The sequence below is a fragment of the Myotis daubentonii genome, chromosome 7, assembly GCF_963259705.1.
Source record: "Myotis daubentonii chromosome 7, mMyoDau2.1, whole genome shotgun sequence".
Taxonomy (NCBI): Eukaryota; Metazoa; Chordata; class Mammalia; order Chiroptera; family Vespertilionidae; genus Myotis; species Myotis daubentonii.
In genome coordinates this window covers 12,501,260-12,524,909 of record NC_081846.1, presented here as the reverse complement: position 1 = coordinate 12,524,909, position 23,650 = coordinate 12,501,260, and the positions used below count along the sequence as shown (strand labels likewise).

The window sequence follows — 23,650 nt, the reverse complement described above, 5'->3', positions numbered from 1 at the left end:
TTTCAAAAATAGCATGAGATGAAATGTTGTCTAAGCTCCCTTTAATTTTATTTTAGTTTTATCTTGGTCTCTTACTTCAAAGTAAATAAGACAAGTTTTTTACATCTTTTCAAACTATGCCACAGCAGGATAATGCCAGAACCAATTACATATCTAACACAACTTTAAGTCATAAGATGATGATTTTTAAGAGAACACAGCCTGATTTACTTGAAAAATTCTGTGTATGGAGGGGCAATAAAATAGTAGCATTTACATAAAAGAAACAATGGGTGTTTAAAGCAAACAAATCAGAAAGAACAACATTTCTGTTCTCAATGAACTGAGTTTGATTCTCATACATCATCTATAATAATAAAAGCATGATATGTTAATTAGACCAGATGACCTTCCGGGTGACTTTCGGGAGAAGCCGTGGTGGCTGAGGATGAGGCAGAGGCAGCCTCCTCAGCTGGGGGAGGAGGGGCGTGAGCCCCTTGCATGAATTTTGTGCAGCGGGCCGCTAGTATTTCAATAATATAACTTAATATTGTTTTTCAGAAACTGTATTATCACTGTTACCAAACAGAATTAGTATAATTAAAATAAGAAATATGGCCATAGCAAGTAATATAATTTTTTAAATAGTAAATAAATGCAGCTACAGAGAAGAATGTTTTTTCTTCCTTACTACATTCAATTTTCCTATTTAAAATAACTTTTACAAAAATGAGAAAATGTTATTTACATCCTAAAGTATCTGAATTATAAACTCTATTATAGTTGTGAGCCAGTGTTATGGCTCTTAACAGGTAGCCTTATTTATTTTACTTATATTAAATTCAAGTACAGTTTACAAAATTGTAGTCAGTCTTTAATGTAGGATTCTTGAATATATTACTTAATACCCATGATTTACTATAACATAAATATAGACTTCAAATTATATCTTATTTCTTTGTAAAAAGTAAAAGTACTAAGTTTATTTTTATGTGTGAGAGTACATAGGTTTCATAAGAAGAAATACATAAAATAATTAATTTAATTTACATCTACAATTTTAATATAGATGCACTATACAATGAAAAAGATTTGCTTTAAAGTATAGTTTGCCTAAATAATGTGTAGTATTCATTCCTAATAAAGTAGAACTGAAATTTTTCCACTTTTTGTATTTAAAAATATCATTAATGACTTACATACAGCAAAGGTGTAAAAGAATAGTCAAGAACTGATATCACCTCTACATAAAGCACACTGGGGAAAAAATGAAAGAGAAAAAGAAGAAACTCCAAAAGACAAGCTTGACTCAAAAACAAGATAAACTCCGCAGTATACCTGAAACATAAATTAGCAACTGCGACCGAAGCCATACTTGCTAGCCTCCACAAGAAGAGCTTGAGAGATTCCACTGAATGTCTAAAAGGAATGCCAGAGAAAGAAAGTATAAAAAAGGTTAAGAATCACTGTAGTTTGAGATAATAGCTGATAAATTTTCAAAAGAGAAGGAAGACGTAAGCCCTCTGGCTGAAATTGCATCTCAAATACCACACAAACAAAAAATGATTGAAAAAGTAAAACGTCAAGAATAAAGCAAAAATGCATTCCTTCAATCAAAGAGTGATAATTAGACTTTCATCAACAATAATAGATTGCAGACAATGAATAATCTCTTAAACTTTAAGGAAAAACAGCTGTCAACTTAAAAATTCCATATCCAATAACCTATCATCCAAGAGTTAGGGCAAACTAAAGGCATCTTTGGAAATTCAAAGAGTTTACATTTCACATATCCTCTTTCATAGAAATAGTCAAGAAAGTACAGCACCGTTATTTTTTTAATCATCACCAGAGGACATGCTTACAGAGAGAAAGGGAGAGACAGAGAGAGAAACATTGATGAGAGAGAGTCATCAAGGGGACCCAACCTGGGGATCGAACCCTTAGCCCAGGTATGTGCCCTGCTCGGGAATCGAAACAGCAACCTTTTGGTGCACAGGATTATGCTCAACCAACTGAGTCACTCCAGCTGGGCAACAATAGTATTTTTCTAAAAGCCAATCATGGAAAGGCATGAGTCACACAAGTATAATTATTCAAACAAGTTGCTAAGTCTAAATAACTAATGGCTTTAAATTTTTAATTACCAGTGTTTTGAGCTTAAGGTAAAACAAATCTATACATAACAGTAACAAGAAGCATAGCTGTATTAATCAATAAAAAGAGAGTGTAAGAGTAAATCATATTTAGAAAGACAGAAATTCTTGGTAACAAAATTTTATTTTAAAAATTACTGTGTACATGTAGGTATGGATCTCTCTATACACGCATACATACATAATAAAGCACAAAAGATCATTTCAAATTACTTTAGATCAAAACCCTTTGATGGTGCATCTTTGTTGTTTGTAGTCATATTAATGCTATTATTTTGAAACTTTTAAAATTGTAGCATAAATTAGGAATTATATTAAACTTAACAGCAATCAAGACTTTCAGGAAGCAATTAAAAATCAAAGAAATTAAACTCTGAATGATAAGCTGAATTATAGGTATTGACTTAAACTCAAGATTTTAAATAAATATATTCATATACTTTCTAACTCAGGCCAGAAACTGAGGCAGAAGTAATGTATTCTCAGGAAAAACGCGCACACCTAGGACCTAGATTTTGGTCCAGGTCCACACCATTCTCCATAGACCTTTGGAGGGGAGATTTATGCCAAGTCTGGGGCAAGGAAGGTAAAAGGTAATCTTGGGAAATCTGTTCCAGAAAGGAAGGAAGCTAATCAATATTAAGTCATGTCAAGAACACAGAGGTTAGTCTAATGGGGCTTCCAACTCACCAAAGCTGAGGCATCAGAAAGAGTTATTATAATTGATTGAAACACACTACATCTCTGAAAGTCTGAATCCAAAGTGTTACTTGAGGAAGAAAAAGTCTGAGAAAACTCATTTATCACCATTTGGTATGTCTATGAAACAAATGAATTACTTTGAAAATCACTTAGTCATTAAAAGCAAAAAAAATTAAGTTTTTCCTGTATTTCTAGTATGAATTATATTTCAAAGTATTCAAGTAGCTATGGTTGAAAACTAGAAAGAGTGTTATATTATAAAAGAATGCTAGCAAGGGTAGAAAAAATGAAAGACCTTTAAAAGTGTTGTAATACTGAAAGAAATTGTTGCATCAGGTTAAAATTATCAAATGTTATAAAAGCAATCGACAGTAACTGGAAATAGTACCAAAGTAATTATTTCTGGTTGCAAGTAGAACAAATTCAGGTTTGTAATGGAGGGATGAAGCTATCGCCTTAATCTAATAATCAAATTTAGGTCACTAATGGTGAAAAATACAACCGATATTATCTGTTGTTGTTTTTTATCACCTATGATGTCATCTTGCTAAAAACATTTAACTTCAACTTAATCAAGCCTTTAGATATAACTCTCAGTTAACAGAACCTACAGAGACTAGAGGAACAAGTCAAATTATCATAAGAAAGAAAACAAATTGATTAAAAAATGACATACTAAAGGACAACTGGCTGGTTTTTCTGCAAGTCAGTGTAATAAATGAAGAGCCTATTCTACATTATAAATACGTAAAAGACACAGCAATGGGATGTGTGCTCTTGAACTAAATGTGTAGTTTTAGATTAAATCCTAATTTAATACAGCATTCAGAGGACAACTGGGGAACCTGTAATATAGATTACTTACTAGATAATGTTAAACATTGTTAATTTTGAGATTTACTACTATTATATCACAACTAATGACCCATCATGCGAAATCGCAGGAGACCTGGGACCCCTCCCCCACACTCCCAGCCCCCGAGTCCTGGAGTGCTGGCCCAATGCCCCGCCTCTGGGCTGCATGGAGCAGCCCCATTGGGCCCCGCACCTGCGGTGTGCATGCAGAACCGCGGAAACCCCAGCAGAAGTAGCGTGAAGTGGCCACGGGGACCCCACGGTGCACGCACATGGGGCCGTGGAAATCCCGGCAGAAGCTGCGCAAAGCAGACAGCAGGACCCTGTGCCACTGTGGGGCCGCAGGAACCCTGGTGGAAGCCGCTCAGAGTGGCCACTGGTCCCACCCCTGCTGCCCAGCCCCCGCTGTGTGCACCACCATCTTGTGATGGTGTTAAGGCGTGAGGGTCAATTTGCATATTACCTCTTTATTATATAGGATGTATAAAAAGATTTATATTTTTGAGGTACATGTGTGAGTTTTGGGGGTTGTAGGTGATGATTTCTGTCTTGCAATGTAGACCCTTTGGTGGTCACCACCTATTGGACTACAGGGCTCAGTATGACTTCCCAGCCTCCTCCCGAATGTGTTGAGGAACAGGGTTGGGGACATGAAAGCCACAGGGGCAGAAGAAGAGAGAGAGCACAGGTTTCTTGATCATCCCATTGACCCCAAGGGAAGCTGAGCACCAGCCAGGTGTTCTGTGAACATGCCATGGATAGGCATCACAGGACAGGGTCAATGCCCTACTACTATACATTTTCCAGAATGGGTGTGAGAGGAGCCCTGTTGGTGTCAGGAGTAAAGGAGAAGCCTGGGACATGGCAGAGCACAGTGTGGATATCCAGCTCTTTTTTTATTTTTTTTTCCAATCCTCACCTGAGGATATTTTTCCATTGACTTTTAGAGAGAGTGGAAGAGAAAGGGAAAGACAGAGAAAAATATCGATGAGAGAAACACACTGATTGGTTGACTCCTGCACACACCCTGACCAAGGCCCAGGCAGAGGAGGAGCCCACAACCAAGGTACATGCCCTTGACCAGAATCGAACCCAGGACCCTTTGGTCCACAGACCGATGCTCTATCTACTGAGCCAAACCGGCGAGGGCTATCCAGCTCTTCACCGTGGTGCTGTGCAAAGGCCAGCTGCCTTGAACCTGGATATCTTGGGGCCTCTGGAATTTCACTGTAAATGTGGCTGATGCCGGGAGCCACTGGCCCCATTGAAAATGAGTTCAAGTGCAGCCCCACACTCTCATGGTGAGGACATGGTTCTGGTCCTCGCCAGCTTACTTTTCAACCCAGGGTGAGCCCCCATGGTCATTTCAGCCAATTCTGCTTGTTTTACCACAGGGCTGAAGGCTACTTCAAAACTCCTTTGCATGAAATAATATAACTTACAAATACTAAAGTTAATGACTAACAAGTAAAAAATACAAATAAAATCTGTAGATTTGAAAAAAACAAATGGGGGATATCAGTCCAATGCTAATAAGAAATAACAAACAGAACAGTAATCATAATAATATTAAACAGGTTGGACTTATCTATTAAAATACATAGTTAATTACAGTGGATTTTCAATATACATGGTTTCTATGGCCCTCATGTCCCTATCTGCATTCCTGAGGTAAAACCACACTGACAGGCTGAAAATAAAGCAATAGAAAAATACATGAAGTAGATTGTAACCAAAACAAACTAGTGATTGCAAATATATTGGACTAAATAGAGTTTAATAAAAAATTACTAATATGGCTAAAGAGAAAAACTTTAAATGAAAGGAAGCGTCAAGATGATAACAACCATGAATTGTAAATAGCTGATAATATAGCCTCAGCAAACATAAGACAAATCTCCCAAATTTAGAAGCACGATTTGAAAAATCTATAACCATAGGTGGAGATTTCAGTACACCTTTGTCAGAAATAGAAAGGTAGAAAAGTTAAAAAAAAAAAAAAGTAGGTAAGAGTATTTGAACAACAAAATGAACAATCAATCTTGAGGTAATAGAGAAAGAAGTAGGGGGTATGCATTTATTTTAATACCTATCTTAACTGCTTTACCAGAAATCAGTACCATATAAATCTCTTTGTGGATGCTGTGATTAAATTAGCAATGGGTCTAGAGTGATATGTTCATAAACTTTAAAATGTATTACTAAATATTTCATAGGGTAAAGAGAAAATCACAATGGAAGTCAAAGCACTGTGAAATGAATTACAAATGAAGGTATTGGGTATCAAAAATTAAAGGATGCAGCTCCAGTAGCTGTATTTTGATGAGAAAACATATTTTAAGTGCATTTATTTAAAGCAAGAAAGTGAAAAATAACCACATAAAAATCTAGAAAGGAAAATGTAAACATTTCTTTCTTCACTCTTACTTAAAACTAATGTGAAATAAAGGAAATGTGAGCCTGAGGTAATAAAATAGGACAGGAAGAATAAAGGAGATTTAAAAAATCCTAAAACTGTTTCTCTGAAAACAATTCTAAAATACCAATCACACAGACAAATCTCCATTAAGACAGAACAAGGAAAAAACAAACAAAACGCACAAATTAACATTATTAGAAACGGGGAGGGGAGATAACTACAGAGATTATTTTAAAATTTCAAGTTTATTTATACCAGTCAATTTGAGAATTAATGACAATATAAAGTTCTGGAAATTTTAAAAATTGGCCAAAAAAAAAAATAGCCCTGGGCAGTGTGGCTCATTTGGTCGAATGTCATCCCATGCTCCCAGAGGGTGCCAGTTTCATTCCTAGTCAGGGCACATGCCCAAATTTCTGGCTCGTTCCCCAGTGGGGGGCAGGCAGGAGGCAGCTGATGGATGTTTCTCTTGCACTGATGTTTTTCTCTTTCTCCCCCTCTCCCTTCCTCTCTTTCTAAAATCAATAAAACATAATTTAAAAAGAAAAGTACAGAAGAGGAAACCATTCCTGGGAAGTTAAGTTACTTCTCCAAGGTGACATAATTCAGTCTCTAAGCTTAGACCAGATGGTGGGTCCCAACTCCTAACCTACAAAACATTGGCTGCTCTTGTTTTACTTGAACACACTATATTCTTAACTCAGGTGGAAATAGCCAAAATTATCTCTTGTTTGGCGCTTTCTGCTTGGCTGATTCCTCCATTGGTACAGCCTTCCGAGAAAGTCAGCCTACCTGTCTTAAGTGCTTCACCAGAAACAAATTTCTCCTCATACTTGATGTTAGCCATGCAACCAAATGTCAGAACTCCTGCCAGACAAGGGAAGGCTGAAAGGGCAGGTTGTCCTGTTCAACACCATCAGATTAAAATTAGTGCTGTGGCCAAATATTTTTCACCAAATAGAGAGCAGAATAATATACACAGGATCTTTGGGGAAAACTTGATCTGTTCTTACATGTGGTGAATGTCGGTTAGTTAATTGAGGCATTTACTTTTCTAGACCCAAGAGAGTCTGTGTCCTAAATCATGGCTTCTGTGGCCTGAGACAAAACTCCTTCTAGGGAGATAGTGCTGGTTGCCTTTTCTCTAATCTACTTATTTAACAAGGCTGACGATACTAAGTATGATGAATTAAATAGGAATGAATAAAAACACATGCTTGTTTCTTAAAAAAAATATGTCAAGGTATCATTACAGTCATGTCAAATTATCCTGTTTTTCACCACTCCCTTCCTCTTCAACAGAATATCTGTCCCATTTTCTTCTACTTCTTTTTTTGTTTGTTTTTACAACTTCACCATTCCATGCGAAATGTTACAGCTAATTTATTTTCCACAACTCCAGTGTGTTTATTCATTTGTCAAATACCTTGTGATCTGTTCACTCTACCTGCTACATCGTTGAATAAATTCATGGAGACTATGCTGCTAAGGGTTTCTTCCATTTCCATACCATCCCCATATCAAGCAGCTTGCTCCCCACAAGGCAGGTTGAGTCTCTCCTCATCATTTAACTTGACACCATTCTCCCACTGCACTGAGATTGCGAAGTGCACTCCATGGCGATGCAGATTCCTCAGACCCTCCTCTCAAAGATTCACATTCCACAGACTGGGCTGTAGCTCAGATTCTGTCATTTCTGCAAAGACCTCCGGCATTCCTGAGGCAAGTGTTCTTTCAATTACTCTTTGAGAAACAGTGCATTCACTATTCTTCCCCTCTGTCCACTAAGGCCTGCCTCTGTCTCAGCACTGCTTGCCTATCCTTGTTGCTACGAATTGAATCCCTGAATTCTGCATGCCTCTCGGATGCTCATCCTTTGAGGCCTCCCTGACCGCTCAGCACAAAGTTCCCCTGGAACCTACTGCACCCACTGCCATTATCAATGGTTTATACCTGCCCTTGGCTCTGGGTGTACATCTATGGGAATGTCTACCCGGTCCTCCAGTCCTCCTCATGCTGGAAACAGCTCTTCGCCCAGTGAAACCATGTACCCAATATGGTGTGCTCCCTCAAACCCTGATTTTTAAAAAAATATATTTTATTGATTTTTTTACAGAGAGGAAGGGAGAGGGATAGAGAGTTAGAAACATCGATGAGAGAGAAACACCGATCAGCTGCCTCCTGCACACTCCCCATTGGGGATGTGCCCACAACCAAGGTACATGCCTTTGACCGGAATCGAACCCGGGACCCTTGAGTCCGCAGGCCGATGCTCTATCCACTGAGCCAAACCCGTTAGGGCACCCCCCCAAACCCTGATTTAAAGTAGCCCAAGCCTGGTTAAAGTCACTGATCAGACTCCTTTCCCAGAGCCTAGAAAAAGGGTTCCTGCCTCCCTGGAGATGGGGAGACGGGATTATCAGCAGGCATGTGCCCTATGGTGAGGAAGCTGGCCTGCAGGTAAACTGACGGAATCTGTGAAAGAACAAAGCAGAGGCGATGGCTGGAATCAGATTCCCCAGTTTCCTGAGCCTCACCTGCCTCTCCTGCTTCCCAAGATGTGGCAATTCCACTCGCTCAAGGATTATATGCCACAAACTCAGAAAAAAATGCCCCTCATTTTTTGACTGAGACATTTTTTAATTGTACTTTTGTCACTTTCAATTAAAGGAGCTCTTAAATGGTTACTGGCATATAAAATTTAACTCCGTGTGCTTTCCACTGGGATTATAAATTCTTTAAGAGCTGTTTCCACTGCTTTGCCTCCAATTTGCTTCTCAGACAACAGCAGGACGGTTTATACCTCACTTCCCTCTACTCAAAAGTGCTCTTAATAAGGTTATTCACAATATCAGGTTTGAACTCCTATTTCTTTGATTCCCTCTACTTGTGCCTTTGCCTAAAAGCTGATGCTGAGTTCTGTATGTTGGTTGGCGGAACACTCATCTGCCTCACTACACCAAAGTGAAACCGACAATTAATTATTCTTGATTAATTGTTCTACTGCCTTATCCAAGATCTGTGGGTTTTATTTCCTAAATATTTCTGGCACTTATTAGCTTTATGACTAAGCAATTCAACTTTACTTAATCTCTATGTGCCTCATTTCCTTATCAATAAAATGGGAATATAAATGGTGCCTATTATCATAGGATTGTTAGGAGGATTAGACAGAACAATACATTTGAAGCACTTAGAATAATGACTGGCAAAAAGTAAGTGTGGCTGTGGATGCTTGGTAATTACTACTGTATCACTGAGTTTATATCTGTAAAGGGATCATGATATAATTCAGGATTTTGCACCTATGCCCTGAGTCATATTAGAGCAAATTCCTAAGCATTTTCTTATCTCTACCCTTTAATTTTGCAAAGCTAAACTTGTAAACTCTCTGCTGAAAACTCTTCAGTGGTCTTGCATAACATAAATGTCACAGTCCTATGTGGGACTTATATGATCCTTCATGATTTGGCCCCTCATCTCTCAACACTCCCTCAGCAAGACCAGAGTGCTTGTGATTCCTCGGAAAAACCATTTCTCACATCTGGCTTTATTTCTGTACTTCTCTGGCTAAAATACATTCTCCCAGGAGTTGGCCTGGTTGGTTGTCTCCTATTCATCCTTTAAGACTCAGCATTTCCATGCAACTTCCTCCCTTCAAGAATTATTTTCAAATTCCCTTGTTAGTTTTCCATATATTTTCTTTGTACATACAAAAATCATTGCACCTGCCATATTATATCATCATTTCCATTTATTTGTCTGTACTCCTCAATGGATGAGGGAGAGAGGCATATAAATGAGAATACTCTAGGGGGAGGCCCATGTTTTATTCATTTTTTAATCGCAAGAAAAAACCATGGTACTTGGCACAATGTTTGTTAAATGAAGGGAGACATTAGAACCATTTTGCTGAGTCAGCACAACATTATGGCTAAAGATCTCACAAAACTCACATACTCAAAAGTAGAAAAATATTATGAGAGCTTGACAAAGCCTTAATTGTCCATATTGGTCTCTAGGTTATACCATCAGTTGGGAATCATGCAATGAGCTAAAACTATAAAAAAATTTTCTCCAAATTAGGCCAGAAGAAATGTATCCTGAAATTGATGCCTAGATTCATGGCTTTAAAATATTTAATTTTGCATGTTATTTTAGGGCCACCAATTTGAAAAATTTCAAGGATTTTAAAACCAAAAATCAGTTTGGAAATTTCTAAAGTAAATTGTTTTATGTTACATGATGCAATAAATATTGTGCCCCTCTGTTCTTTAGGCACAATACATATGGTAGAATCAAAACAGAACAAATATTTTTGTCCACAGTGTTTCTCCAGTGTGGGCTACAGTCATACAAGCAATGGCTATAGTGTGTTTTCACAATTTATTTGTATAAGTACTAAAGGTACCTAAAGAAAAAAAAAGTAGAAGCAGGAACATTACGGAGAGTATTTATTCTATTTATTTCAGGGAAAGTAGTTCATGGATATTCATTAAATGTCTATCTGGTCCCAGATCAACATTTTCCTGATATTTGTATGTTTAATGGAACATACTTGCAGAAAGCTTCTCATTTCTAATTTATCTACTTATCAAAAGAGGTTTAGAAATACTGAAAAACTCATATTCTGACATTAAATGATCATCTCTTTAGGTTCTATATTTACTTTTCCAAATATGCAGATAATTAAATGAAATATTTTCAAACTGTTAAGAAAGCACTTACCTGAAGCTAAAATCGAATGACTACAATAATTTCCGAGAAAATTCTCTCCCCTACCTCTGCCATCATGTTTAAAATGAAGGAAGCTGGAAAGTGACTAGGAGGATTGAGCTTGAACCATATTACAAATGCAGAAATGCCACAATACCTTCAGAGGTCTACTTATGCTGTCTTAGTTTGCAATATAGATGTAAAATATATATAAATAAATTTCATGCTGAAGTCCATGTGTTCATCAGCAGTGGATGAAGAAAATACAAAAACATATATTACCCTTAAAACACTATTATTTTCTGAAATATTGCATTTCAGATATTTTCTCTAGGAAAAAAAACAACCTGCTAGAATCTGAGAATCTGTTTGTTTGCTTTCTTTCCGTATGGGCTTCATTCATTCATTCATTCAGTCAGTCAATCTGTTATTACCTACCATATGCTAAGTGCTGGGCTACCAAGAGGAAAAGCAATTCTCTGCCCTCAGGGTACTTCCACTCTTGAGGAAAGAGGGAGATATACAAAAACAAGTGGTTAAGTGTTCACACATAAGTATGATCCATTCTCAGAAGTGGGACAGTAGGGCCCCAGGAGGAAACAGGTGGCTCAGCCTCTGAGCACAGCAGAGCTTGTCTGAGTCAGGGAACCAGCATGTGAAACGGGAGGCACCCATCCTGTGTTCTCCAGGTGTCTGTCCTGTGTGTAACCTCTCATATTTTGGCCCTATATTAAACACTGTTTCCCACCAATAATATTTTCACCGTGATCTTAACAAATGCCATATCATACATTACTTTAAACACTATGTCTGAAATGGCACCAAACTTAAGGCAGGGAATGGAGTTTCCAGGATGGATTTAAAAGGGAGGTGGTGTTTTAGCCTTGACTTAACAAGTGAGAAGGCATCTGCCCTGCAGACAAGTGAGAAAGGTGAGTCAAGATAGAGGGTGAAGGAAGAGTGAACCAGGGAAATGCCAAAAGGCAGGGCCTTCCAGAAACCTAGAAGAGATGGATGGCAGGTTTGAGCCATTTGAAATTGCCCTGCTCCTTAATAGCCCCTTCTTTCCTGTTTCCTTCTAGGTTTTCAATTTAAACAAAATGTTTACAAGGAAGAGAACCATTTCACAGCAAGAGAGGAAAGCCAGGGCTGGATTTTTTGATGCAGTTCCAACAGTGCCTTAAGAATTGGTCGTCAGAGGGTTGGTTCTTTTTTAATTTTGTTTTTGGTTTTCTTTTGTTTTCAAATGAAATGGGCTTGCCAGGATCTCTATAAGCAAAAGCTGCTCAATATATATTTAATGTTCACTTTTGGAATCAGTATGTTTTCTAGCTGTGTGACAAGTGCCTTTCTTAAGTGAAAACGAAACATCAAATTCAGCTTTAAAAATTAAAGATTATTCTCAGAACTACTACTATGGTCTACTTTAACCTATCACCCTTTCCTCCATGTATGGAAAAAATCAAACATATTTTTTTAACAAACATATATAGTACTTATCCACCATGCACTGTAAGAATTTTTATAAATAATCACTCATTTATTTCTCAGTACAACCCTATGAGGTAAGCACTGTTGCTATTACTGGTTTATAGATTAGAAAAGTGAGAAGGGAAATACTTGACAAAAATCAGCCAGCTAGTCAGTTGGCAGAACCAGATTTGAACCAGGCAGTCCATGGTCTTAACCGCGTTAGCCAACTGCCTGCCATAGCTCACAGCTCCGTACCCCATTCTAGTACCTTATGAAGTCATAATAATTTGATTTCAAATAATCTCCTAGCTGAATTTCATGAGAAATTAGTTATGATTGTTGTTTCCTCCTTTTTTTCAATCATCATCTGAGAATATTCAGGGAAAGAGAGAGAGAGAGAGAGAGAGAGAGAGAGAGAGAGAGAGAGAGAGAGAGAGAGACCGATCCATGTGTGCCTCAACCAGGGATCAAATCTGCAACCCAGGTATGTGCCCTGATTGGAAATGAAAATGGCAAACATTTGGTGTACAGGGCAATGCTCAACCAACTGAGCTACTCTGGCTGGGCTATTGTTTTCCTCTTTTCCACCGAAGTCTTTTAGACACATCTAGGCAGATCTGTTACTCATTCCTGGGATGGTGCCCAGCTTCTAGGAAAAGTACCTTTCTCTCACAGAACTCACAGAGAGTATTATGAGGGTAAACTATAACTATAATGTCCATTGCACTAGTTCATGTGGTCATGCTCCAATCACAAGGGTCCCTTGAGATTTTCCATACATAACCATGTCTTTCAACTCAAACAAATGACTTTCCAGTTTCTAGAACCTGCATGGGTTCTTCATACATGACCCTAGTGAAACTATCATCAAAATAGGAGTTCTAAATATTAGATTTACATGAATGGTGTTAGTTAGATGGCTAAAACTAAAAGCTGTGGCTAGCTCTACTTTTTTGTGTGCATGCATAATAATTTAAGTCATTTCCTTTTTATTATATTTAACACACATTGGAGATCTGGTAATTAGAAAAGACCTTTAATTATCAACATTAATTATTATCACTATTATTACCATATATTAAGCAGCCTGCTAAATGCTCCACTCAAGATAAAAGGCACTAACCTTGCAATTCCACTGTGAGGAAGACAGAAGACAATCTTCTTCCAGACAGAGGACAAAATTATACTCGCCTAACTTGACAAAGAGCCAGTGGATGAGTCAGGGGTAAAATCTAGTTGTCTTAACCACTGGACAATTGAATAAACAAAGAATGGCTATAAAAATCTGCTGCTTTAAGCACATCTGAATCTATTCTTCCATATGCATTTTTAATACCTGCATTAGATTTGTTTTTGTGGTGAAAAATATTTCTGCTTCATAGGGATATCTAACTTTTGTAAACAGTCAAGCCATTTGAGACGATCTTTACAATATATGTTTTGGCATTATATAGAACCATACCATTTGGGGTAAAAAAATACATTTCTACCAAATGATACAATGGATTCTTTTAGGAGGTGGCTCACAGATTGGCTTGGAAGGCAGTCTCACATGAAGACTGCCCAAAGCATTTCAGCAATGGCAGCATTCATGAGACAAAGGTACAGATGCCAGGGTGGTACTTCCAAGGCTAACATTTGACTGAGTGTAGAAGGAAAAGAGGCGATACTTTGGATTAAGGCTTATTTGAAGTAAAATTCTAGCACTTGTACTTAGTAGCTATATGATCTGGGGCAAATGAGTTCACTTGTTTGAGTCTTCGCTTCTTCATCCATAACACAGAGCTAATAAAACTGAACATGCAAATTTTTATGGGATAAAATAAAATGTTTAAATATACGTAATAAAGTGTCCACATCTGACATGAAATGCAAACTGAGTAGAGAAAGTCCCTCCCTCCGTGACACCCTGGGTCGTGTTACCTGGTCAATTGTTGGCCTACCTAGCACATAGATTAATGCTATTAAAACTGCTATTAAATTACTTTGTAGTTAAACAAGGTATTATCCACTCAGAAAATGTCCTCCATTCCCTATATAAACCTTTTATAAGTGCCCCCCTGTTCTTTAGGCACGATGCTATGTTGTGGGCATGTGGAAGGAAATTCAATCCACCCACAAGGAGCTCAGAGTCTAGTAAGAAATATATAAAATATGGGAAATGATAAAGAGGTATCCATAATTATAATAAAGATATGCCAGTGTGCAGAAAGTGGTTAATTCTGCTCATAACAGAGAGGGCAGGGGCAGATTAGTGAAGAAAAAGGCCATAGAGACCATTATACTGAATTTTGAAAGAAAATTGGACATTCTCTAGGAAAAGGGGGGAAACTGACATTTGTCATTGGCCTGGCAGAATAAACATCTGGGCAAAGACGGAGAGAGAGAGAGAGAGAGAGAGAGAGAGAGAGAGAGAGAGAGAGAGAGAGAGAGAGAGAGAGAGAGATGCATTACTTGGACATGTGAGAAACTTCATGCAGGTGTATCTAGTGTGATGTGGCTAGAGATGAAGCTAAACATGTAGGCTGGGGTTATGTTGTGAAGTCATGACAAGAACTCAAACATAAACCCTTGCATATATGGTAGAGACTTTCAGTTTTGCAAGATAAAAAGAATTCTGGAGATGGATAGGGTGATGGGTGCAGAATAATATAAACGTGCTTAGTGCCACTAATACAAATTCTTCCACTTAAAAAGTTATTACAGTGGTAAATATTATGTTTATTACCATGATAACCAAAGATTTTAAAAAAAGCCAAACCAATAAATTTAAAAGGTATCCTGGTTGTATGGATCATGGTCAGATGTTTCAAGACAGATATTTATAGGTATATAATAATTTTACTCACAAAACAATAAGGAATAACCTTATCCTAGTAGATCCTGTATTTTATGCCTATTTGTTTATCTTTGGATAGTCACAGAACATAGCTAAGTGTCAAACATATTTATTTAAAAGTGAAAATGTAAGGAGGATGGGTGATTGACACAGTGATTGAAATTAGAGGCAGAGAAAAGGAAACAATACAATTTCTTTGAGCAAGTTTATTGCGTTTGACTTCTGATGTTTAAGAATCTACCTGCACCTTTTAGAGGAGGGTGATCCTTTATGATTTTTTGCAATGAATGCCACTCGCCCATTCTTTGCTGGAAGGACGGGGAGTGTAGTGGGGAGAGCAGACTGGAAAAAGCCGGGACTGTGTCAGTCTGAAAATCGCCTGCCAGTTGCCAGTTAAAAAGATTTGCTAAAAGTGACGATGTTTTTACTGGTTCAGGTCTGTCAGAAGGCTCTGGCTTCTCTGTGCTTCACACCAGCAACTTCAAAACTAACTCACTCCAGATGTCCCTGTGATCATCTCATCAGACATCAAAAGCTGTGTAGTGTGACAAGCTCCCACACTGCTTACCAGGACGCTAGCTGTTTCCACAAGCGTAAAACACACACAGTAGCTGCTTTTTAAAATGTGATTCATCTAAATCAGAATTGCATTTCCAAGCACAGAGCTATTAGGAAAGCGGCCACCCCTCCGGAGAGAGAGACGAGTCCTTTAAATGTCTGCACCATGTCATTCTGTGACTAGATTTTGAAAGGAAAACACCGAAATGAAACTTGCACTTCAGAAGAATTCATGTTTGAGAGGAAAAAACATCCCCCATCAGAAGAGATTTCTAAGAATCCCACCATGCCCCAGGAAAAAACAGTTTCTCTTGTCCCCTCAGTAGGGACTGTCTTGCTTCTGCTCAAGGTGAACACTCATTAACCCTTTGCAACCATAGTCAGTAGGCATCCACAACACAGGAGGAAGGAGCACGCGGAAAATCAGAACATACGGAGGACATAGTCCACATCCGTGAGCTTTCACGTGAAAGTAACAGGACCTACCACATGTCCACCCTCAGATTTAAGCAGTGCTCTCCTCCAAAGAATTTTCGTGTGCACATGTATGTATGTTTTTATGGTGCTGCCTTTGTGTATTTGTGGCCTTAAATATATATATATATATTGATTACCTTGAGCAATAAGTACATTTTGGTGTTTTGGCTAGAACTATAACCTCATTCCATAAACACATAAATATTGAATATGAAAAGGAAATTCAATGTTGAATTCATACCAACCAAGTCAGTAATTCACATCTGGAACCCTGAAGTTGCTAGTTTTGGTGTTTGAGACCCTAAGAACAACAGGAGTTCACGTAGAATTTGTTTGTTATTTTCTTTCAGTTACACAGGATTTCTGAGGAAATCCCCCATGATTTAAATCATTTGCTGAGGGTCACAGAGTTGTGGAGGCAATCAGGACATGGGATCTTGACCTTCACAATAAAGCTACTTTAAACATCATATTTGCCAAATTTCAAACAATGCTGTCAAATTCATTTGCCCAAACCACTATCATGAGAAGTGTTTTGTTAAGAAATGTCTTATAAATGTCCCCATAATTTTGAATTAATTCACAATACCAGGATTTTTATTTTCTTCCATATCACTTGACAACAGAGGAAGTTTTTAATAAAAATGGAATATGAGGAAAAATTTAGGATATAATCTTTATTTTTATGGGCATAGATGTATCTTGTTCACAAATTTCTAGTCTACTCAAGAATTTCCTAAATTTTTAAACACAATTATTATAAAATTACAAAGCTGTAACTATCAAGATTACTAGTACTTTGAATCTAGAACTCATATTTTGGTTGACAAACTCAGATAACTGACTCTATTGCATACATATTAATTTCTATTCTTTGTTCACATATCATGGGCACTAACAAAATCAGCTTTTATAGTGGCTAATCTCTAGAATTATCAAGGTTTGTCTTTTCCTATAATGTTTATTCTTTCTCAGAACCAATTTTTATGATGGTCATTACTAGAACCGTAAGAAGATGACCTCAGCTATCAACCAACATTTTAATTCTAAGTAAAGAGTTTGTGTTTAAACATTTCTCTCCCCTTGACAACACAGGTAAAATTGTCCTAAAACAGAAAATTCCAGACTAAAAAGCTACTTAAGGTGCAAAACACTATATTAAACAGTTTATTTCACAACTTTTACATTCTAATTCATACACACACACATACTATACATACACACAAATATACACACCTTTACAAAATGAGTTAAAAGTTGTTGAATTTCATTCATTTTTGCCCATCTCAAAAATAAAAGTTGTAATCCTCTAATCCTACATGTATATGTCAGGCACTGTGCCTGGGGCTTGAATATAAAAATGAATACACTGGCTCATATCTCTGAGGAATTAGGTCTTGTAACAGACATGTAAACAGGAACTTATATTTGCGTGAGGTGAGAACAAACAGATACCACGCATGGCAATTCCCTTGTGGGGCTCAGGAGGCTGAGCAGAGTTCAGAATAAAGGCAAAGGACACTAATTTTGATGGTTGAAAGTGCATGCCGTGATCATCTGATCCTCTCCTGCAGGTTGCGAGGGTGGCCTAACTGCTAGAGATCTGGCCTTCGTGACTAGGTGGTACGTGTCCTGAGGACAGGGCCCATGTCGTATGCAGTCCAGATGGCACAGAGCAGAGCCTTGAACATCTAAGGATTTAATCAATTACTGTTGACATGAAAGCAAAGCCCATTCAGTTTTCATTCTGTGCAGATCAATCTCAACAACAAAAGGCAACATGCCACGGTGAGCTTTTTAATTTCTGGAACTGACCTCTGCACAGTGAACCTTCCTTAGACTTTCAGTTCTGGACCAGACCCGCGAAGAATGATGGGAGCACACACCTGCGCGGGGGGTCACGTTCCCCAGGTCCTTTGATTAGTCACGGTGCAGACCTCCAGACAATCCAAATTGGATTCATCGACGTCTATAAGATTTGATGAAAATCTCTGCTGCAGAATAAATCAGGCTTCTGGACTTAAACTTGAGTCTTATACATACAAGTGCTTCAGAAATTAAGTTGTCTAAACTTGCCAAACTAAGTAAACATTTGGCCCCGTGAAATATTGGATGGCAGTTTTATCTCCTAAAAACAAAGCCATATGAAAACCATGTCGCCATGTGTCTCCACGCTCTGGTCTTATCAGCACCCGGCGCGAACAGCTGGAGTCACAAACACCAGGTCTGTTATTAAATCACCGTGTCAGGAGGGGAAAAGGAGAAACCTCTGTAGGCTTCAGTGTCTGTAATAATGCCATTCCGTGGTACAGGCTACTGCTCCCTCCCCGGTGCCCTACAGGACCCATTTCTCTGCCTTGGAAGACAATGGATAGAGCCTCCCTTCCAATCTACACTGGTTTCTACAACTGTTTTGTTCCAGTGTGTCTACTGCCACTTAATTGTATATCTAACGGCTAGACATATATGCATTGGTTACTCAGAATTTTAGTGAAGTTTCTATGTTGGATTTTGACAGTCAGCAGCCCACAACCACAAATCCTCTGACAAATTAGTGGCAATTCAAAGATTTTAATCCTAAAAGCCAAGCTATTTCAATTTCTCTGTAATTTCTCGATTATTTCTTTCATGGATTTGCAAACACTTAAACCAGGAATAGTGTTGATTATAATTTCAATATATGTAACATACAAGGGGTGATTTCTCAAATCAGTTACATGTCTGACACAAAAATAATGCTTCTATTCGCTGGAAGTATTTTCACCCACTAGAAGCACCTTGCACTCTCTTTGCTGATAAAATACCCAAAATTCCAAAGAAAACAAGATTGTACATTCACTTCTCACCCTCGGTGCACAAGTAGGGCCACTGGAAACATGCCTCCCACTGCCTTCCCACCACCAGGCTGTGCCCTCTATCTTGTCTCACTGTTGCTAAGCGTGATGTTGCTACTGACTGAAGAGTTATTTTTGGCTTCTCAATGCAGCAATTCACAAACATCTATTCATCTTAACATCTTGAATTTACATACTATGCATTGGATAGAAAAGATGAAATTACCTTAATTACTTAATAGATATTTGGGTGAGGTGGCAATTTCTACCTTACTTCTTAATCTCTAACATTCCTCATACGTTGAGAAATGGTGTCTTTCCCGTATGATTTCATCCCAAACCAACCCCTAAATAAGTTTTTGATCTTGTTTTCCTTGTAAAATTTGATAGCAGTGATAGAGTCTCCTTCGTTAAATATACTCCCTCCCATGCCCTCCCACCCCTCCATGGTATAAAACTTCGGACGAACCCATTCACGAATTCTAGTTTAGCAGCCTCAAAGGCTGCCATTTAAATATAAAATGTATTTATTATAGATATGAACTTTTAAAAGATACACCAGTATTTTCCTAACTGATTTTGGCGATGCAATATAAGTAACGGTTTTAGAACAAACAAAGGTGTTTACTCTCTGAGAACAGGCACAGCCTTATAGTGTTCAGGAATCCACTTTTTAATTTACTCCCCTGCAGGATCTTTTTGCTTTAGGGGTTAAATGTGAAACTATAAACAGTCATTAAAACACAAAACAACCATAGTAGTTAACCGGATATTAAAAAAAAAAATCACATCTGTTTTAGAGTTCTCTTCCATCCGCAAATTCAGGAACATCAATTTCAAGAACCTGGTTTTATGGCATGCCCTTCAGCCAAGAACACCAGGTTGCAATCAAGGCCTTAAGAAGGTAAGGCGTCCCCAGAAGCGGATTCTCACTGCAATATCTTGCCCCCTGGATTCGCTCTCTTTAATTCAAAAACAGTCAGTGGAATTAGATTTTCTATTGCCTTGAAAGAAACACAGTCATTACTAATTGCACATTAATAATTATGCTACTCTGATTAACTGGATATGAAAAAAGGTCTATGAAAAGAGGAAACAAAATTTCATGTTGTGTACCGGCCTGTACTCTAAGAAACAATGAAGTTTGGTGGCTTTTCATTATTCAAAGACTTTGAAGCTTGCAGAGAATGTGATATTTCGAATTTAAATCCTTTTTAAAATTCCAACTTGTCTGAGGATACACATCTTAAATAAGCAATTTGTAATAATTTAACCAGCTAGAAAAGAAGTGCAACTTTTCCAACTTTTCAAAAACACATCTCTGGGCATCAACGAAAACTCTTCCCTCTATAGTAAGAATAATGAAGCGCAACTAAAAATAACAGTCATCAACTGTGGCTTTAAAGGCAATAATTCAACATAATCAAATGTGTCAACTACTCATTCTTACAGCTTCTCATGCTCTGGGTTATGAGTAAGTTTCATTTCTTGGGGATGATTGAACATAACCCACTTGGGGCTCTGCCATCTGTGAATTGCTTACATGTGAACATTCTGTTTAAGAGATGGAAATTTTGATTGTTTTTTTTTTCCTTTGGATATTGAGATGCAATGCAATTGAAGAGAGCTTTTTAGGCAATTAGTTTTCATATTAGTTGCTGCATGAGTACATTATCACACACTCCCCATATTCATCACCACTTATCAAATCACAGGAATCAAGGGTGGTGTCGCTGAAGTTGCGGGGGAAGCAATGAGTAGAATTCTGGAATCTGAGAGGCGGGAAAGAATCTGCAGGCTCCACACCATACTCCCTGGGCTCAGGGCCTTGCTACAAAGAGCTCTCTCTGCAGTGTACTCCGAGGTGAGAGCTGTGGTTTTGTGCCCAGGGCTTCCTTGAAACACCACTCCTTTTATCGCTGAGCAAACAATGAAAGTGACTATAGGGCTACAGTGTAGGGCGCCACATCATTTATCATCCACACATGAGCACCTCGGAGAGTTAGTGGGGACACTGTTAATAATTATGCCAGAACAACAGGCATGGACTAGGCCTGCCCCAGGCAAACCTAATCACACGGCTACCACCAGAGATGATGTGTAACTCAAATAACTCCTCCCAAGGGGCTCCAACCATTTCATTAATGCAATATCCAATCTGCTCTGTCCACTATAAGTGGGCTGTGATCCACACATGCAACTTTAAAACTTCTAGTAGAAATTTTCTTTAAAAAACATTGATAGGTGAAAATAATTTTGTAATATATTTTATTCAACCCAATATATCCAACCATAGTATCATTTCAACATGTAGTCGATATGAACATTTTAATGAGATATTTCACCTGAGTTTTCATATTGCAATCTTTGAAATCCAGAATGCATAGTACACTTAACGCACATGTTTGGTGCTCAATAGCCCCACGTACCAGTGGCTATGCGTTTGGATGACACAGTTTTAAGTAATCCATAAGTTTGGATAGGCCGGAATAAAACAGAGCTATAATACACACATGCAGCCCTGCTGGCGTGGCTCAGTGGTTGAGTGTTGACCTACGAACGAGGAAGTCAAGGTTCAATTCCAGGTCAGGGCACATGCCTGGGTTTCTGGCTCGATCCCCAGCGTGGGGCGTGCAGAAGGCAACCAATCAGTGATTCTCTCTCATCACTGATGTTTCTCTCTCTCAATCCCTCTCCCTTCCTCTCTGAAATCAATAAAAATATATTTTTAAAAATACACACAGGCACACACATATTTTTCCTCTAGGTAAAAATAGATGCACCCAGATGTCTTCACATACTGATTTTGCCTACCCTACACACTAGGGCAGTTAAACTGTCTGTGAACCAGACCCTGGAGCAGGTAAACCTTTACCCGGTGCATTCCCTTGGAGAGCAGAAAGAATGGTTGAATTAGAAAAGCCGGGTAATTGCTAAGAACTTCTGAGACTTTTCCCAGATTAAGATGTGTCTTGCATTCCTAAATACAACACATGCACACTGAGCACCCCCCATGTACTTCAAACTAGAAATAAAGAGATTAGAAAGGGACGGGACGATGCCTGCACATTAGGCCATTAATGCTTAAACTGCATGGAGAGTATTTCACAACTGAAGCTAGAAAAGCCTGGGCCGTGCCACTGTCCTGTGGGCAGGCAAGGACCATTCTTTGGGTCTCAAGTTTATACTTCATCATCCGCAGGGAGCACTGTGAGCAAAGGAGGAAATAGGCGTGTTCCTCTTACTCTTGGTACATGGGGCCTCGGCCCATGTTTGATAACCTGCATATTGTTAGGTAAGAGCATTTGGGGTGTTAGCATTTCTTCTGGAATCAGGACTTGCATCTTTATTAGTAACAATATATCTCTTACTCCAACTACTCCACTTAGACATCACTGGTATCATATTTTGGTAAGGATACATACTAATAGAAACATGGAACAGATTGGTGACATTCCGCATGTAAATGATGGTAACACAGTCAGATACACTCTCATTTTAAAGTATTCTGACACTGCAAAAATCAGCAGTAAATTGCAGTTTTTCTCTTTGATAGAATTATTATCTCATTTATATAGTTCTTTTCCCCTCCAATCCAGTTCGTGTGTGTTAAATGTACACATACAAACACACACGGACACACATCATACCACATACTGGTTCCATTTACACTCATCTTTGCAGTAGAGTGCACACATATAATATTCATTAACGTAATTTCCATTAAATATATTTCCTTAAAAGGATGGAGAGTAAAAAATATTACATCTAAAAATACTTCCAGGATATTTGCTTCCTTGTTCACAGAAAAAAATATGCTAAAATATTGCCACTAACCTATTAGTAACTGCCAATGATTCGATATACTGACACCTCCCTCAAACACAATCACACAGGTTCTTAATAAGAAAATTTTATACAAACCTGGGAGAATCCATTTAGCTCATTCAGCACCCTTATATCCCTGAAAACATTGCCTTTTTCTTAAGGTGTTATAGACAGTGAGACTTAAAATGGGGAAGAGGCTCGTTTCTCGGAGTCTTTTTAATATGGTGACATACTGAAGACCACTTATTGCAATGATATGTTGCCGTTAACCAGAATCTAACTCTCAGGCCATTGCAAAGGACAAACCACAATCACAACTCTTCAAAACAGCTCGGGATTTAGCAGAAAGATACCACAGTCCCAAGTGGAAGAAGGGCTTTATTTCTTTAGGAAACTAGTCTTCATTTAACCTATCATTTTATAGGTATAGCATACAGGTATATCTGGTTATAAGCACTTTGGGCATGGCATTTTATTTTTTTTTAATTTCACTGTTGAGTTCTAGAAACCCAGTACTGGCACCATATACCCATAATATTCGTTATCTTGAAACTGTATCACCACTTACCATGTTACGATTTCAGAAGCATTTCACTGACACGCTGACCATACCAGCTGCATCCTTGGGCTTTACGAAGCAGGAGGAGGATGGGAGTCAACAGCATAGTGCACTGTGCAAGAGCATGGACTCTGGAGCCAAGCCACCTGGGTTAAAGGCTTGGCTCTGCCACTTGCTAGCTGTGACCTCAGACAACTCACTAAACCTTCCTCTGCCTCCAACTTCAGCATCAGTAAAATGAAGACAAAAACGTGT

General features: G+C 38.3%; 1 protein-coding gene across 3 annotated transcripts in view; it reads right to left on the bottom strand.

Moving 5' to 3' along the window:
* Positions 1 to 23,650, bottom strand: part of PARD3B (par-3 family cell polarity regulator beta) — a 917,882-nt gene that overhangs the window by 486,348 nt on the left and 407,884 nt on the right. The gene's annotated exons all lie outside the window — the stretch shown is intronic.